The sequence below is a fragment of the Peromyscus eremicus genome, chromosome 2, assembly GCF_949786415.1.
Source record: "Peromyscus eremicus chromosome 2, PerEre_H2_v1, whole genome shotgun sequence".
NCBI classification, from domain to species: domain Eukaryota; kingdom Metazoa; phylum Chordata; class Mammalia; order Rodentia; family Cricetidae; genus Peromyscus; species Peromyscus eremicus.
Genome location: NC_081417.1, coordinates 87339615 through 87352158, shown reverse-complemented (window position 1 = coordinate 87352158; position 12544 = coordinate 87339615). Strand labels below are relative to the sequence as shown.

Below are 12544 nucleotides of genomic sequence, written 5' to 3'. Positions count from 1 at the left end.
TTTGGGCAAAGATTGGTGGGGAATTGACAGTACAAAGCATACATTTTATATCTTCAACCCCATTTCAAAATAAGATTTTAAAAGACGGAGAGGCCCAGAGATATAATCAAAATCAATGCACAAAAACAAATCATAACTCACAAAACATAGACAGTAATGAAAAGAAAACATTCATGGCGGAGAATGGAAATCAAAACAACCAAATGAACTCTTCTAAGAACAGGTGACTAGTGTCAGCATTTCAATGCAAATCATCTTTTAGGAATATAATGTACATTGTCATTGTCTTTTTTTAATGGGTCACTGGGGCTTTTACTTTGCACATAGAACCACTGGGGGGGGGTTGCCTGTGTCCACTCCAAAGTTTACACTGAAGGTAAGAGGGCTACACACAGACACTAGCCCTGAAATGAGGTGAGAGAAAGCCTGATTTGAACCAGTCACATGTGGTTCCTAGCAGGGCTCTTGTTGGTCAGGTGTGTCTTCAAACTTCTAAGGAAACAGTGGAATAGAGGGATGGGCAAGCACTGGGTGGTCCCGAGCCCCCTTGATGACATCTGGAACAGAGTCTGAGCAGTGAGTGGTGACTGGGGACTCCAGGCATTTCCAGCACATGCTTTACTTGGTCAGGGGGTTTCTGAATGGACCAAATAGCAAACTTAGCCTTACTGCCTAGATCCTCCTCAATTCTGAAAATCTGGTTTTATTTGGCCAGGTGTTAGGACTGGCAAGGCTCACCAGAGTCCCACTACCAGGTCAGCGATGAAAGTATCCTCAGTTTCCCCAGAGCAATGGTACACCAATATGCCTCAGCCATTGGACTGGGCAAGCTGGTCTGCCTAGAGAGATTTGGTCACCAAGCTGATTTGGTTCACTTCGAGCAGGAGGCAGTTGCAGGATTTCTCAGCTACAGCCTTGGCAATCTGTTTAGGCTTGGTAACTATTAAATTGTCACCCAACTACCTAGATGCCTGCACTAGCTGTGAACTTCAGCCAAGCTTCCTCATCATTCTGATCAAAGGAATCTTCAATGGAGACTGCTGGATACTCCTGGACTTATACAAATCAGCCAGCTGGCCAGGTGTCATGCACCTGATTGGTGACATCAAGAGGCTTGAAATCCAGGTCATATTTGCCTGACCTGTAGAACTCAGAGGCAGCCATATCATGCAGATGATGACCTGATAAAAATAGCCAGCCTTCCCAACCATACTCTTCAACAGCTCCAACAATTCTTTGTTCTCCGGGATATTAGGTGCAAACCTGTCTTCATCACCCACATTGGTGGCATCTTTCCTATATTTCTCTTTAATGACTTTCTTTGGGTTGTGGTAAACCTTCATTCTAATGTGCATGCCTTCCCAGAAACTTAATGCACCCACTAGGAGGATCACGAACTCTTGTGTGGCCAGCTTGTTGCCAGTATGAGAACCCGCATTGATCACGTTGAAAGCCAGAACTGGTAGGATGACTTTCAGTTTGTCAGCTAAGTCAGTGATGTGACAGTACTGGGATATGCCTTTTCCAAAGTCACCAGCTTTGCAGATAACCAGGAACACTGCCAGGATGACATTTGTACCAAATTTAGATTTATTTTCAGACCCTCCATCTCAGTTAGCAGTTTCTTCTGTTCCACAACATTCAGTACCTTACTAACCAGAGCAGGTGCAGTAGTTTTATTGATGTGCCTAACAGCTTTTGTGACACCCTTCCCCATGTACCTCATCTTATCATTTTCCTAATATAGCCTCATAGATACCAGCAGAGGCACTTCTGGACAAAGCAACTTGAAACAGACCTTTTGAGGCACAGAGATCAACCTCAACAGTGGAATTCCCATGAAAATCAAAGATCTCTCTGGCATGGATCTTAAGAATAGACATGGTGAATTTCTGGCCACTGGATTGTCTGAAGTCTATGCTACCAAAACATTTAAATGACATCAGTAATGTTTTGATGAAGCACATATTCTGATCTCATTTTAAACAATAATTCCTTATTAGCAAGGCCAACTACCAAAGCCCCCTCAAAGAATACAGTTACCCATGTACTAAAGTGAAATAAAAACTCTGGGAACCCTGTGTAATGGTCCAGAACTATAGTTTTTAAAAGACTAGAAATTCAAGGTCATCCTCAGAAACATAGTAAATTATGCCAGCCTAAACTCCATGAGACACTATCTCAAAACAAATAAACAAATAAATCATCAAAAACTCTGGAAGGATGTTGGTATCTTTTCACGTGATACTGAACTAACAAAAGAAAGAGTTATTCAGAAAACTTCTTTGTGGTGTTGATATCACAAGGTCAGGGTGTTTTATGAAAGTGAAAGGAAAGAAACTATAACAAAATGTAAAGAATATAAAGAAGTAATGATGTCAAGAAACAGAGGAGTACTCTAGTTGTATACTAGAGTCAGGCATGACCTCAGGGTTTGAATAATCAAACAAGGGATTCAAAGCACCCATAGCTACTTTATGGAAGGATCTTACTGAAAATGGGACAGTAGACATGAATGGATGAGGAAATTCAGAAGAGAAATGAAAACTTTGGTACAAAAAGTACTAGAAATCGCCGAAGTAATGCATGCATTGATAGTACCAAGAATGCCTTTAGTGAGGAAAAATTAGTGAATTTGAAATTATGTTGACCCAAATTAATCATACTGAACCAAGTTTGGTGGCATTGGCCTAATCCCAACTTCTTAGGGAAGCTGACCCAGGGGAATTTCAAGTTTAGGGCCTACCCAGACTAGGAGTAAGTCCAAGATAAACCTGATCAACTTCGCAAAACTATCTTTAAAATATCTTTTTATGTAAAAAAAAAAAATGGTTGAGGATACAGCTAGCGTAGAGTGTTTGCTGTGTGCCTTAGTTAGGGTTTCTATTGCTGTAATGAAAGACCTTGACCAAAAGCAATCTGAGAATTCATTTTGCGTGAATTTCTATATCACAGTTCATCATCAAAAGCAGTTAGGGCAGGAACACAAACAGGGCAGGAACCTGGAGGCAGGAGCTGAAGCAGAGGCCATAAAGGAGTGCAGCCTACTGACTTGCTCCTCATGGCTTGCTCAGCCTGCTTTCTTAGAACACCCAGAACCACCAGCCCAGGGAGGGCATTACTCGCAATGAGCTGGGTCCTCCCCCATCAATCAGTAATTAAGAAAATGAAGACTGATTTTATGAAGGCATTTTCTCAATTGAGGTTCCATCTACTCAAAAGACTCTAGCTTGTGTCATGCTGACATAAAACCTAGCCAACACATCCAGCATGAGAATCTTAGGAAAGGTGGAGAAAGGAGAGAGAAAGAAGAGAGAGAAAGAGAGAGAGAGAGAGAGAGAGAGAGAGAGAGAGAGAGAGAGAGAGAGAGAGAGATTAAGCAATGATCCATCCTTAAATGAATCACTAGTGCTTATTACTATTTCCCAATCATTCTTAAAAACTTTGACTTTGGTTAGTCATTCTTTCCTAAATACTAACTCCACAAAATTAACTGTGTTCCCAAACCTAAAATGTTAATTTTACCCATCCTTGTGATTTGTTTTTCCATTTCTAAGAAACATTCTTGCTCTGGTCACACCAACAAGCTCACAGCCCTTCATAAAGGGGACTTTCCTCCAACATCTGTCAAAATTCTTGATCTGATTTTATTTTAGCAACACTTTCCTACTCCTCCACTCTTATACCATCAAGACTTGAGTCTTAGGCAATATTCAACCTATGTACCATGACAGGGATAAGCATTTCCTTTTTGGACTCTATGTCCATGTTTCTTTTCCAGCTATACAAGACAAAATATGGTTATTAAGCTGCTCATGCCCTTGTCATGGGCTTAGTAGTCCCTGGTATTATTCTAGGTATTAATAATCCAGTCAGCAAATAATTACTAATACTAAATAGGAATAATATAGAATAAATCTTTAAATCGTGGTTCCCAAATTAATATGATAAAACCTAGTTGTCATTGTGATGGTCTGTGGAAAGGGGCTTTTTGTTTGTTGTTTATTTATTTATTTTGTTTTTACATTCTTACCTCAGTTTCCCCTCCCTCCATGTCCCTCTCTGTCTACTCCTCCTCCTCTGTTTCTCTTCAGAAAAAGGGCAGGCCTCCCATGGATATCAGCCAGCCATGGTATATTAAGTTGCAGTGAGAGTAGGCACCTTCTCTTCTATTGAGGCTGACTAGGCAACCTATTAGGACAAAAGGGTCCCAAAAGCAGGCAAAAAAGCCATAGATAGATAGCTCCTACTCCCACTGTTATAAATCTCACAAGAAGACCAAGTTACACAGTTGTAATGTACATACAAAAGGTCTGGATCAGCCCCATGCAGGCTCCCTGGTTGTCGGTTCAGTCTCTGTGAGCCTCTATGAGCCACAGTTAGCTGGTTCTGTGGGTTTTCTTGTGTTGCCCTTGACCCCACTGGGTCCTACAGTTTTTCTTCCTCCTCTTCCAGACTTCTCCGAGCTCTGTCTAATGTTTGACTGTGAGTTTCTGCATCTGTTTCCATCAGTTGCTGGGTGAAGCTTCTCTGATGACAACTGAGCTAGGCACCAATCTATGAGTATAGCAGAATATCATTAGTAATCAATTAGGAATCATTTCATTGACTTGTTTTTGCCAGTCATGTTTACTTCTATCCTAGGTCTCTGGGCTATCCCATCCCTGGGTTCTGGCCCTCAGGCATGAGCTCCCTTTCATGGTATAGTCTCAAGCTGGGCCAGTAATTGCTTGGTCACTCCCACATTTTCTGAACCACCTTTATTCTTATAAGCAGAATAAATTGTAGGTTGAAGATTTTGTGGCTGGGTTGGTGTCCTAATCTCTCCACTGGAAGTCTTGCCTGGTTACAGGAAATGGCGGGTTAAGTCTCAACATCCCTCTTTACTTGGAGTCTTCTTGGCTCGAGTCATCTTCATTGATTCCCAGGTGTTTCCATTGCACTAAATCTCTATCATGTCCCAAAGATGAACCAAGATTCCAGATGTATCTCCCAGTACTCTCTCACTCCATCTTGCCCTCACCTGATCCCTTCTGTTCCCCTCCCTATGCCATCTCTCAGACCCCTCCCCTCAACCAACAGCAATGTCTATTCTATTTCCCTTCACAGTAAAGATTCATGCATCCCCCTTGAGACTGCCGTGTTACTGAGACTGCCATGTTACTCAGCTTCTCTGCGTATGTGGATTGTAGCATGGTTATCTTCTACTTTACAGCTAATATCCACCTATAAGTGAGTATATATCATGTTTGTTTTTTCTGGGTCTGGGTTACCTCATTTAGGGTGATCTTTTCTAGTCTCATCCATTTGCCATCAAATTTCATGATGACATTGTTGTCAACAGCTGAGTAATACTCCATTGTGTAAATGTACCACAACTTCATGTGAAAAAACAGAAAACACAGGGTAGCTAAAACAATCCTGTACAATACATGAACATCCAGAGGTATCACCATCCCTGATTTCAAGCTCTACTACAGGGTATAGTAATAAAAACTGCATGGTACTGACATGAAAATCAGACAGATGGATCAATGGAATTAAATCAAAGACCCAAACATAAATTCACACATGTATAGACACCTAATTTTTGGCCAAAAAAGACAAAACTATACAATGGAAAAAAGAAAGCATCTTCAACAAATAGTACTGGTCTAACTGGATATTGATCGGCATGTAGAAGAATGCAAATAGATCCCTATCTATCGCTCTACACAAAACTCAGATCCAAGTGGATCAAAGACCTCAACATAAAACCAGATACACTGAATCTAATAGAAGAGAAAGTGGTGAATAGCCTTGAACACATTGGCACAGGAGACAGCTTCCTGAATAGCACAGGCACTACAATCAACAGCTAACAAATGGGACTTCATGAAACTGAAATACTTCTGTAAGGCAAAGGACAGTGTCAAGATGACAAAATGGTAGCCTACAGAATGGGAAAATATCTTCACCCACCCCACATTTGACAGAAGGCTGCTATCTAAAATATATAAAGAACTCAGGAAACTAGAGACTAAAAAAATCCAGTTTAAAAAAATGGGATACAGATCTAAACAGAGAATTCTCAGCAGAGAAACCTCAAATGGCCAAGAATCACTTAAAGAAATGTTCAGCATCCTTAGTCATCAGGGAAATGAAAATCAAAATTTCTCTGAGATTCCATCTTACTCCTGTCAGAATGGCTAAGATCAAAAACACAAGTGACAGCTCTCTCGGGAAAGGATGTGAAGCAAAGGGAACACTCATCCATTGCTGGTAGGAGTGCAAATATGGAGATCAATATGGAGGTTTCTCAGAAAAGTGGAATAGATCTATCTCAAGACCCAACTATACCACTTCTGGGTATATATCCAAAGGACGATGCACCATATCACAAGGACACTTGCTCAACAATTTTCATAGTAGTTTTATTCATAGTAGCCAGAAACTGGAAAAAAACATAGATGTTCTTCACTCAATCAAAGAATGGAAAGGGACTTTTGTTGTTCGAATCTTAGATGGTCTTTTAATAATAATAAAAATAAAATAAAATAAAATGAAATAAAATAAAAGAGCCAGATATCAGGGTGAAAGCTGAAAGATCGGAGAAGCAGAACAGTCAGCCATGAGTTCTTACCTCTATGAAATCCTCAGCCTAAAGAAGTGAGTTCCTGTTTCCTCACACCTTATATACCTTTTTCTGCCCTGCCATAATACTTTCTGGGATTAAAGGCATGTGTGCTTCCCAAGCAAAGGCATAAGATCTCAAGTGCTGGGAGTAAAGGTGTGTGTCACCACTGCTTGGCTCTGTGTCTAATATAGTGGCTGGTTCTGTCCTCTGATCCTCTGTCAAGTTTATTAGGGCACTCAATATATCACCCCAGACTTTGAGAGAGGATTAATTCATACAGTGCTCTAGGGAATAAACTTTTAGTATCTATATTGGTTGCTTTTCATCTGTCACTGGGACTAAATACCTTGACAGAACAACTTAAACTTTTATTTGAATCACTTTCAGGGGCATCATTACATGGTATTTGGCTCCTTTTACTTGAGTAGAATATTATAATGTCAGGGGTAGGTCAAGGAACAGAGTTGTTCCTTCAAAGCTGACTACTAAGAAAACAAGAAGAGAAAGGGGAACACTGATGTTAAACTGGGCTTTTCCTCCTTTATTTTACCCAGTCTCTTAGCCCATGGAACCATGTCAAGCACATTCAAAGTGCATCTTCCCATTCTTTGGGAATGCCTTCATAAATATACACAAGAGTGTGTCTTAACAGTGGCTGGGATTATTATATCCAACCATATAGACAGAGAATATTAAATATCGCATTGTCCTTATAGAAGTTTCTAGAAGAATATTTCTTTTCTTGTTCTATTTGAGGACACAACTAATGATACCTTTCTATGAACTGGGGAATCAGGGAGTTATTTTCATCAGACAACAAATTTGTCTTTACCAGAATCTTAGATTTCTTAGCCTCCAAATCTGTAGAAAAGAAATGTCCATTGTTTATTGGATATTATCACAAGGTATTTATAGTAGCCCAGAGCAAGACAGAAAATACCTAAAATATACTTAATTATATGTAAGATGGCCTGGATAACTTAATGATGAGTAATGCTTCCTGTTATCATGACTGCTGATAATGACTAACATTAGACTACTTATTGATTAATCATATAACTCATTTGCTTACTTAAAAGGGACTAATGATACATATGAATAGAAACCATGGGCAAGATCACTCAAATATCACAACAAATAAAACAAGGTAATTTTGATAATAATGCCCTTCTTAATCAGTAAATGTTGTAGGTTTTTTGTTCCTTAGTCTGAACAACTGCCTGAGATAATTAAATACATATTTGTCTAAAGTCTTACTTTTATTGCCGTTTTCTAAGCGAGCATATGGCTAAAATTCATTCCTTAACACTTTCAAAGTACATTTCTGTTATCAATCAAATATTGGACTAAGTTATAATAAGGGATGAGTTTTTGTTTATTGTTCATTTGTTGTTGTTGGTTGCTGTTGTTGACAACTGAGAGTCTTCATGCCTCCTTCCTTATAGGCAAATTTCTAAATGGTCTTATTAAATAAAAAAGAACATGGAGCCAGAAGTATGGGTTAAAGCCTTAGAGAGATCAGGGAAATAGGGAAAGCCACCAGCCAACCTTACCTCACCAACTCTGCAGCTTCCAAATACGTGTTACTTCCTGTGTACCCACACCTTTATTGCCTTGCAGTTCTGCCCTCTCATTGACTATTTTAGCCCAGCTACCTCACTTCTTCTTACACAGCTCTGTCACTTTCTGTCTGTCTGTACAGACTTCCAGGCCTCTATGGTTGGTACTGAGATTAAAGGCATGTATCATCACAATTAACTCTGTTCCCTGGTGTGGCCTTGAACACACAGAGATCCTGCCTGCTAAGGGATAGAATTAAGGGCATGTGTTACCACTGCCTGAATTCTTTTTTTTACTTAAAATGGCTGGCTATTCTTTCTGATCTCCAGGCAAATTTTATTAAGCACAAATAAAATATCACCACACTTCCTTTATTATTCAATATCAGGGCATGCTGATGTTTTCAAGTCAATAAACCCCATTTCTTAGTGCCCCTGAGAAGTTTAGATTTCAAAATCTGTGGCCTGTAGGCAGAAACCTTTACATCTTATTTAGAATCTGGCTCAAACCATTACTTCTTTTCTCTTGCTATTGCAAATCAGGTTATACCTGTGATCTCTAAAAATTACTTTTGTGAGTAATAAATTAATTTCAAATTCTCCTGATGTGTGCAGCAGCATCTCTCCATTAATTAGAAGAGATGATATGCTCTCTCTGTGTAAGAGATAATGTAATTAAATTAGAAATACAGAAAGTATCTAAACTTATAACACTATGCAACTATATGCTACATGTTCTAAATGTCACAAAGAAAGATAAAAAATATTTTAACAAAATAAAAAATGCAATATATTAAGAATTGAAGATGTGGCTAAAATGGTGCTTGAAGGAATATTTGTAGCATTAAATTCTGAAATTAGGAAAGAGAAGAGTGCTCATGTGAATCATCTACATGTTCTCAAAAAATTAAAAGTCAAAAAACAAATTTAATCAAAAGAAAATGGGAGAAAGATTATTAAAAATAAAAGTAGAAATAGAAATCAATGGAATTTAGTACTGGACAAAGTAAAATCAGTCAATCAAACCAAAAGTTGACTCTGAAAAGTTCTGTAAAGTTGATAAATTTTAATTAGAATCAATGCCATCAAAAGAACACACAAATTACAAATAACAAAATTTATTAGGAACATCACTGCAGATGTAGGAGATTTATTGTGAGCAAAGTTAAACCCATAAATTTAATGACATAAGATGAAATGGATACCATTTCTTTAAGTTAAAATTTTTAATTAATTTTTACTTTGTTCATATGGTTATTGCAAGTCTCCATGTGGGTGATGGGAACTGGACCCAGGTCCTCTGCAAGAGCAGCAAATACTCTTAACCACTGAGCCACAACTCCAGCCCCAGGACATTATATTTAAGATACACAACTACCCAATTTCATTCATAATGAAATTCACAGGATGCTCTATAACTTACATAGTTGTTACAAAGATTTTAGCAAATTGGGAACATTAGTGATCACAAGAAAGATATCTGTTTCACGGAGAGCGTGTTCAGCTTTCCTTTATATTTAGTCCTCTGATCTTATCATTGGTAGGTTGATTATAGTTTTTGAGACACAGCTCTTCAGTCAGAATGGTATCAGCATATTCCATTAACTTCTATTTAATAAAATGTATGTTCCCTTTTTAAAAAGCATACATATACTATTAAAGTAGAAAGACTTGATTTGAGGTTACTGGAGTCCCTGGCCACAAACCCTACATGTAAACACTTGTCCATGTTAAGAGAAAAATGACAGGTGTACATAACATACACGTGAAAATTTGAATTTAGAGTTTTAGCCAAAAGAGGGGATAAGAAAATTCTCAGGTTGTCTTTGTATTGCTCATAGCAACATTACAGCATATAGAAAAGAGTAAGTAAAACAGGAAGCTTACACATGTAGAATTAGCCGTGGGCCACATGAAGCTCGCACATATACAATTAGCTGTAGATTGAAGTTATTTAAACTAAAAGAGAATTTTTATCTGAAGGGGTGAGTCTTTTTCTTGATGCCCTGACTCTTGAAGTGGACCATTTATTATTGGGGGATTTATTAAGGCAATTCCATGTAGTTAAAAGAGAGGTTTATTTTGGGGTATCTTTCAGCAAGTAAAGGGATTGGTTACAGGATCCGGGAAAGGTGAAGTGCAGTCCAGCGGTGTTCTCTGGAGAACTCTGCTCAGTCTACCATCCAGCATCCAGGATCACCAGGAACCAAGACAGCCGGCACATCAGGATCTCGGGTCTTAAGGGCTCCAGTCTCAGCCCTGCCTCAGGGGTCAGGTCATAGGTAGGAGTGACAGTTACCGGAAGCCTCGCTGGGATTAGTACTTCCAGTTCAAAGCTAGAACAGCTACCCACTACAATTTATGGTCCCTGAACTTTTCTTTCAGGGATTCTAATTCCCTTACTGTATGACTGTTACAAATTACAGATTGATAATTCTTCCTTTTAGACATTCTGTTTTCATTTTTTCCCAAAATTTTAAAAAGTAATTTAGTACTTTGTAGCACGAATCTTAAAAGGTCCTATTAAGCCGGGCGGTGGTGGCGCACGCCTTTAATCCCAGCACTCGGGAGGCAGAGCCAGGTGGATCTCTGTGAGTTCGAGGCCAGCCTGGGCTACCAAGTGAGTTCCAGGAAAGGCACAAAGCTACACAGAGAAACCCTGTCTCAAAAAAAAAAAAAAAAAAAAAAAAAAAAAAAAACACCCAGAGCCAGATATTGGGGTGAATGCTGGAAGATCAGAGAAACAGAACAAGCCACAGCCACCTCACCTTGCTAATTCCTCAGCTGATCCTGTTTCCTCAGACTGGAAGCCTCTGAGTCCTTATCCAAATGAATCTCAGCTGAACTGTTGCTCAAAAGCCTTAAAAGCTTAACCAGCCTCTAGTTCCTCATCCTCATGCCTTAAATAACTTTCTGCTTTCTGCCATTAGTTCCTGGGATTAAAGGCATGAGTCACCATGCCTGGCTGTTTCCAGTGTGGCCTTGAACTCACAGAGATCCAGGCGGATCTCTTCCTCTGGAATGCTAGGATTAAAGGTGTGTGTGCCACTATTTTCTGGCCTCTATATCTAGTGGCTGTTCTGTTCTCTGACCCCAGATAAGTTTATTAGGGTGCACAATATTTTGGGGAACACAATACCACCACAGTACTTTAAGAATTAGAAGTCCAAAGTTGAACATGAAGGCTCATATCTATCATTGCATCACTCAAGAGAAAGAAGCAGAGAATCACTTCAAGTATGAGGATAGCCTGAGCTAACATGTCCTCAGGGATAAAGTTGACTGGAACAGCAAGGGAATGAAGATATAGACAAACAGATGGACAAATGGACAGAAAACTGGGGTCAGAGGAACTGGGAGCTCTCTGATGGACACATCACTGCATCCCAGAAGCTCAGCATGTTTATTAGATAGAGTTGAACAAAGAGGCATGATTATTTCATACAACTGAACAAGAAAGTGGTGTTATTACATACAGACCTGGAAGACCGGGTGTATGTTATACCACTGACAAGGCACAAGTTTAGCTAATCTCAGTAGGACTAGTTTCTGTAGGTGAGCAGTCATCAGCCCATAAAGACACTGGGGAAAAGCTATAGTGGACATTTTCTCCACATACTGTACAGAAATACTTGCAGTGGGTCCCCCAAGGAAAGATTTGGCATTTCCCTTAGCTTCACCCCAGGGAAAAGACTTTACCAGGTCTCCATGGCTCTGAGGCTCTGGGGTCTTTGACATGACTATGCTCATAGAAACAGCACCTATTCACTATTTCAAGGCTTTCTTCACTCCCTACGTGTCTCAGAGAAGATAACAACAGCAACAAAATTGGAAGCCTCTTGGATCTCCGTGTTATCATAAAATTTCAAACAAAGTCCAGTAGAACATGTGTGTATAGATATGGACTTCTGTTCTACTTTATTTGCCTGAAAATTGGAGAGGGGAATCAGTTTTCTCAATTAAGTCTTTCATTGAGGAGGAAATTATCAGTCTGAAATATTATTGTGGCTAGAGCTTCATTTGAACAGTTGAAACTTTGTCCATAGAATTCTATTAATTGTATCACATTTTTGGCTAGTCCACCACGTCAATATTTGTCTTCTAACCTCAGTCAGAAAAATAGGAAACAATGAAAATTAAGAAATGTTCTTAATGTGTATTCTCCTACCCACTAATTCTACATATTTTTAAATCTTTGTGTATACATTTTAGAGACATCTATAGGAAGGTTTTCCAAAGGATTTGTGCCTCTATAGAAACAGCTTGAAGGCCTGGGAAGGATGTGGAGGACAAGCAAGTGTGTTGAAAGCCACACTGAACGAAACTGACCCTGCTCTAGACAACCTTCACTGAACCTTGTTTTATGTTC

General features: G+C 39.2%; 1 pseudogene; it reads right to left on the bottom strand.

The window, feature by feature from the left end:
- Positions 1-484: 484 nt before the first annotated feature.
- LOC131904787 (alpha-enolase-like) lies at positions 485-1883 on the bottom strand (annotated as a pseudogene).
- Between the last annotated feature and the right edge of the window lie 10661 nt (positions 1884-12544).